This window comes from Manacus vitellinus, unplaced genomic scaffold, assembly GCF_001715985.3.
Source record: "Manacus vitellinus isolate BGI_N305 unplaced genomic scaffold, ASM171598v3 scaffold_1_pilon, whole genome shotgun sequence".
Classification (NCBI taxonomy): Eukaryota; Metazoa; Chordata; class Aves; order Passeriformes; family Pipridae; genus Manacus; species Manacus vitellinus.
In genome coordinates this window covers 22665735-22671829 of record NW_021939396.1, presented here as the reverse complement: position 1 = coordinate 22671829, position 6095 = coordinate 22665735, and positions in this window count along the sequence as shown.

Here is a 6095-nt window from a genome sequence, read left to right as displayed (position 1 = left end):
GGCGGGAGCTGAGAGCGGGCGGCCGGGCGGAGGTGCTGGTCAAAGTGCACCGCGACGGCGAAGCAGGTAGCGGTCCGGGACGGGCGGCGGGGACGGGGTCGCTTTTCCCCGCGGGTCTGGCCCAGGTGGGTCGGGATGGCCGCGAAAGGGATGGGTGGGGATGAAGGGTCGCTCCGAGGGAGGAGGATGCTGATCAGGCACGGCCGTGCCGGGCACTTGTCACTTGAGGAGACGCGGCCGCGGTGATGCTGCGCTCCTGGGGCGCGGGAAGCCGCAGGCAGCTGTGGGAGCTGTCCCCCGGGCTCTGTAGGAGGTGTGGAAATGTGCCGGCTCTTTCCCGGTACCTCCCTCAGAGCTTTTGCGTCCTGCCTTTGAAGGAGCAGCTGAAAACGTAGGGAATGGTGTTTTGGTTATGTTGTTTTGTAAGGAATTCTTGTCACAGCAGGTTCACTTTAGTAGGACTGGAGGCGTCCGCTCAGGGGTTATCAAATGGTTAAAGCCTGTTAAAAAAGGGGGCACACCAGGATAGATAGTTTGTCTATTGTGGGAGCAGTTAGCAGAAATCCTTTTCTGCCGCTGTGGTCCTCTGTGACCTGGGAAGGGAGAGGTGACACTGCCCTGGGTGTGGACGCTTTCAGACCTGCAGCTGCAGCCCCCTGCGCTGGAAGAGCCCTCTGCGCCTGGCCGCTGAACTGCGCCGAATGATGCTGGGGGTCAGCTACAACTCTGGCAGAGCAGTGCATGGGAGGGGAAAGGAGTCACTGCAAAATAAATGTCAATGAACTTAGGACAAGCAAAACCCCAAAATCATCTTAATCTAGAATCCTAGGAGTTGGTGTGCAGAACTAAATGGAGATACCTTTATACAACTGTTTAAGTCCTCTATATATCGACAGCTTGTATACCGTGTATGGTTTTACTAACACAGCAAGGAGAGTGGTTAGACTTGATAAATTTCTTAAACTGTGTTGAACTCGAGATGTGTTGTGGGTTCACAAGCCATGCTTTCCATGTGTTACTTTTGTATTATTCAGAGTAAGTTTTATTGTGTGTTTGTAGCTATGGATCAGGTCTCTGATAACATTACTGATTATCATTTGCTTGGGTTTGTTTTGTATTATTTGCTTGGTTTTTTTCTTAGATGTTTGCAACTTTACTGTAGAGGGAATATTTAATGTTTTCTATAAATGGATTTTAAGCCTAGTGCTCAGAAAATGTGAAACATAGAGCTGGGAGGAAAATAAACGTGCTGGAACATGCTGGGGGCTGTGACCTTTTACCATCATGTGCTGTGTGTGGTCTCAGAATCCTGGAGCCACCTGCCTGAGAAACTTATTCTTTCAGGAATGTGATGAGTTGTGCAAGTGACAAACATTTAACATTAGAAAAACTCTGCACAGTATTTCTAGGTACTAGCTTTAAACACATCACCCAATATTTAAAGTAGAACTTCTCATTCAAGTTAAAGATGGAGTTGGAAAGGGGACACGTTGCTTGACCATCTTGCTTATTTATAATGAAAGCAAATAACCTTGTGAGCAGTGTTCAACAAATGATTAATTGTGTTGTCCTCTCCAATCTGGTGGTGTACAGCATGTTTTTACCACTGTCTGTGCACTGATAATGTATTGATGAGAGATGAGCCCCAGGGAGAAAGGAATTCGATGATCAAGTGGGACAAGGTCATTTAGACACTCCTTTAAGCTACTTTGAAAATCAAAACTATCTCATAACTTTGTACAGTAACAAACTTGGGATCTTTTTCTGGCTGCTTATTTTACAGAATTATGATGAAATGCTGAGAGGATTTGAGCATCCATTTTTTTTATCTGAAGGAACCTGGTGAACTGTCAAACAGAATTAACTTTGGTCTGCTCCTCATTTCTCCTCATGCCTCTTACTAAATGTAATTAACAGTGAATCACATTGTAATCAATATTATGGAGCGTGTGCCAAACTTTTAATCGTCTCTTTAATTGAAAAACAAAGCTATTGGACCCTTATTAATTGCCATTTCTTATGTAAGTCATGAATGCACTTAGGCATTTCAAAGTTGCTGCTTCTCCAGGGGAGCATGTCTTGGGGTTTTGGAAGTGTTGGGGTTTTTTTTTGGGGGTGGTTGTTTTGGTTTTTTGTTGTTGTTTGGTTTGGGGGTTTTGGGGGGTTTTTTGTTTGTTTGTTTGTTTTTTGTTTTAGTTTGGTTTGACTTGGGTTTTTTTGGTTTGTTCTTTTTTTTTTTTTTATCAGGAAAAGCAAGGCTTTTTGGCACTAGTCCTAGGAAGACAGGGTATTCATGTGAACAGTTGAGACACTGAAATAAATTGAATGTAGACTGCAATAACCTTCTGAATCCTCCCTGCTGCTCAGTAGCACTTATAGCAGTGATAGGTAGGGGGCTACTATCTGTTTTGTGGGTACACTGTAGCAGGCACTGTGAAAACACAATTCTTCTCCCATTGAATATACACTCGGTACACGGACCATGCATTGCAAAGAGGTTTGCACAACTTTTGTGGCTTGTCTTACCTACATGGAGCAGTTTGCATCTTCTTTAGGAACCTGGCAGCAGGTTGCCTTTGTCTGTCTCTCAAAGCCTTGCTGTTCTGGGCTCTGTGCATGAGTGTAGTTATGAATCAGACCTGGAGTTCAGAACAGTGTGTAGCCTGTGGAAAGGCTGGGGGTGGTGAGGAAGAGTTGAAAGGGTTGAAGGTCCATTCCTCTTCTAAGTCTTCCTCTGTTCATGCACACCTGCAAGTACCTACCCAAGTCCTCGTTCTTGTTACCAACTTACACAGGGTGTGACGTGTGTGGCTGCACAACTATTTCCTCCTCTGCCCCCACAGCTGTCCTTTCTGATGCTGGCCATAGGTACTGGTGCACACTGTGTAGAGGCTTTACATTTAGGACTGTGTCTATCATGCTTCAAAAAGGGAAGGAACACAATTTCTTAGCCCTGTTCTTCAACTCTACTAGACTTTTAGCTCAGGAACTGGGGGCTTTTTTGTTTGGTTTGGGGGTTTTGTTGGTGCTGCTTCCATGATCACAGGTCTGAGAGTGCTTCAGAGCTTTCCTCTGGAAACAAACAACAAAATTAAAACATTTTAAAAACTAGAGGATGACACCACAATCAGGCTTTAAAGGCTAGGGATGTGGCAGCAGTAAAGATAAGATGGATTTTGAAGTCCTGTTCCCCACATCTGCCTGAAGCTTTTCCTGTGATGTACAGATATCTGCCTGCAGTGATGTCTTTGCTACCCAACAAATGTCATAGGTGTCTCAAACACCCAGTGTGGTGGAGGTACCTGCAGTAGCTGTGCATCCACACGGAAAGTGAAAAATTGGCTGAAGATTTCTCTTTGTTACTCGTGTGTGCAGTAGCACCTGCAATCGCCTTTTAGCTCCATGGTCCCACTGGATGAGCCTACAGTTAGTATTGAGAAAAGCAAGACCTTGCCTCCTAAAATTGCTGAGGTGATGTATGAGTAGAAAACGTGCCCAGGGGCTGGTGTATATTAAGAAATAGTCATGAAAATAATGCAAAGTGATCTCTGCATGCTACTCTGTCAAGCTTGCTGGTTGTGGTTAACCAAGAAGGGAAAATTGAAACCCACTCTCATAGCTTTAGACGAGGCAGTTGGTATAATCACATTGCCCAGGTGTACTGTGGCTGTGGGCTCTTCATCCAGAAGTTGATGTAGTTGTTGGTGGACTGCCAAGGGAATAAACAGGCCTATTGCCATAACTGTGATGGTAAGGGTATTGCTTTGCCTTCAAGATACAGCACTCTGTGCTCGGTCCAACGTAAGTCCAATCAGTGCCACAGTGTGTTGCAAGAGGATATGATACTCCTGAGCATTGTATCCAAACCTTAGGTGTATTTGTGAGACCAGATCTGTTAATGAATAGAAACGTCACCCTCAGGAATCTCATCAGTGTTTGAGGTGGAGCTGACACATCATGTTCATGACAGAGTAGCTATACTAAAAGTCCTCCCCATGCCAATTTTTGTAAGAATTGGAGAAAAGAAATTAATAAACTTAAGCCTTTAATTTTGAAGGGGCGATCTGTGTCCTGAAGGCTTTCCCTGCTGTGAGAGCTCCTTCATGGCCCTGCACTTCTGCCAGTGGGAGGGACAGCTTGTGCTGGGGCAGAGGCATGAGCATCATAGGTGTTGCTGACTGGACTACTCCTCGAGACCTAGGAAAAGATGCTTTCTCTTTTCCTTTTCCTCAGTGAACACCTTTATTTGGGATGCCCATCTTCTGGCCAGCTGCTGATGTTCAAGTTTGTAAGAATGAATTTGCCACCAGACTCAAAAGCTTGGGCAGGAGAGAGAGGCACAGTGGACAGCATGACTGTGTAAATATCACTAGAAGTATCACTAAAATGCTAAATTTCTAAGAGTAATAATGAACTCTGCTTAAAGATTAATTACTGCCTTTTTTAAAAAGTTTAAATATCCTTAAGTAGATTATTCCCATCTATACTGTCTTAAAAAATCTGAGTGAGAAAAGTGAAAAGTGCTTGAAAGAAAAAAATAATTTAAAAATTAAAGAGAATTGACTGTCTTTAGCTTTAAAGGAGCGTATAAGCTGCCTCTCAATGCCTAAGCCTAAGCCCTCACGCCTGTGGTTTATTTAACTCTGCTTGGTGCTCCAATCCTTTTCTAGCCCTGTTGACTTGCAGAAATGTCAGTGATGGCAGCCAGAGACCTTTTCTCTGCTCTCCAGAAGAGCAGGCAGTCTTGTCTCCTTGTCCTCTTCACTGGAGCCTCTTCAAGGGGATAGGGCTGCTACCTAAGGGAAGGGAAATATTCATCATTGTCAGTGGCTTATCTTTAAATTATTCTGTGTTGGGGAGGAGGTGTGAAATGTAGTATCCTTAAATTCAAAGGATTGTGGTTTCCAATTTGTCTCATGTTTTCTCTTGCCTTTGTGCACAAATCCCCTTTGTTTTCCTTCCCCTGATCTTTCTTGAGGCTCCTCAGATCTGTCATATCTTTAGGAGACTGGAGCATGAGCTGCACGTTTTAACCTCTGATGACTATAACATTAAACATTAAAAAAAAAATCCAATTTCTTGTGGCAAGCAGACAGTCTGGTTTCTGCTACAGATCTTGGAAATAGGGGGTGGATCCGCCTATTTCACATCCAAGTGCAGTGTTAATGCATCATGCTCTGGCTGCAATTTTTAATTTGAGGAAATACAGCTCATTTGAAACTAATTTTGTGTTTCAGTCCTGAAGATGACAAGGGTCTTTTAGCATTATAGTAACCATTTGTCAGGTGTAGATTTATTGGTTGTGATTCAATAACGAGCCAAACTCCTGATATCTTACCCTACCACTGAAGACTAGTGGTGTAGCCTGACAGCACAATGAGGGGCTTTGTAGACATCCCACCTTGGTGTCCTGTCAAGCCTGGTACTTCAGAAACTTCTTCAAATACCATGATGTCTCTTTTAAATTCAAATGATTCATTTTGACAGAGGGCATAGAAGCACATTTTTTACTTCTCAACTTCTCAACATTAGTTCCATCAAACCCATATCAGCCAGTGCAGCTCTAATCCTCATCTCAGGAAAAGAAAATTACTTCTATCAAGTTTCCTCCTTTTGTTAAGGGAGAAAACTAAATGATTAAAGGAACGAGGAATTGATACAGACTTGCAAGAATAGCCACTTGCAGTTTCAAAACCTTTTCCAGTTCTTTCTTTGCTTTCATGCTCTTGTCTAAGGATGGTGCAGGTAAATCTGCTCTGATCTGGTGAAGTGTGTTTAGCCCTCAAAGGCAGAAACCTCGCAGCTCATCACTGCTTGGATGGCTGTGTGGTGAGTTGCCCCATTCTTGCACTTTCTACATCCTAACCTTTTTACTTAGGTTCCTCTTAACTGGGGACTGGTTGACATCCTTTTGTTAACATGCCTTTCCTAAATGTTAGCACAAGTTAAAGCTGAGGCCTTGGGCATACACCAATATCTCCAGGAAAATCCGCCCACCTTAATATTATCTTCTAGACCGATCATACCAAGACTCTCTCCAATGTGTGGTGCCAGGTGTTTTATCCTGTTGATTGTCTTGTTTCACAGGCTATAGA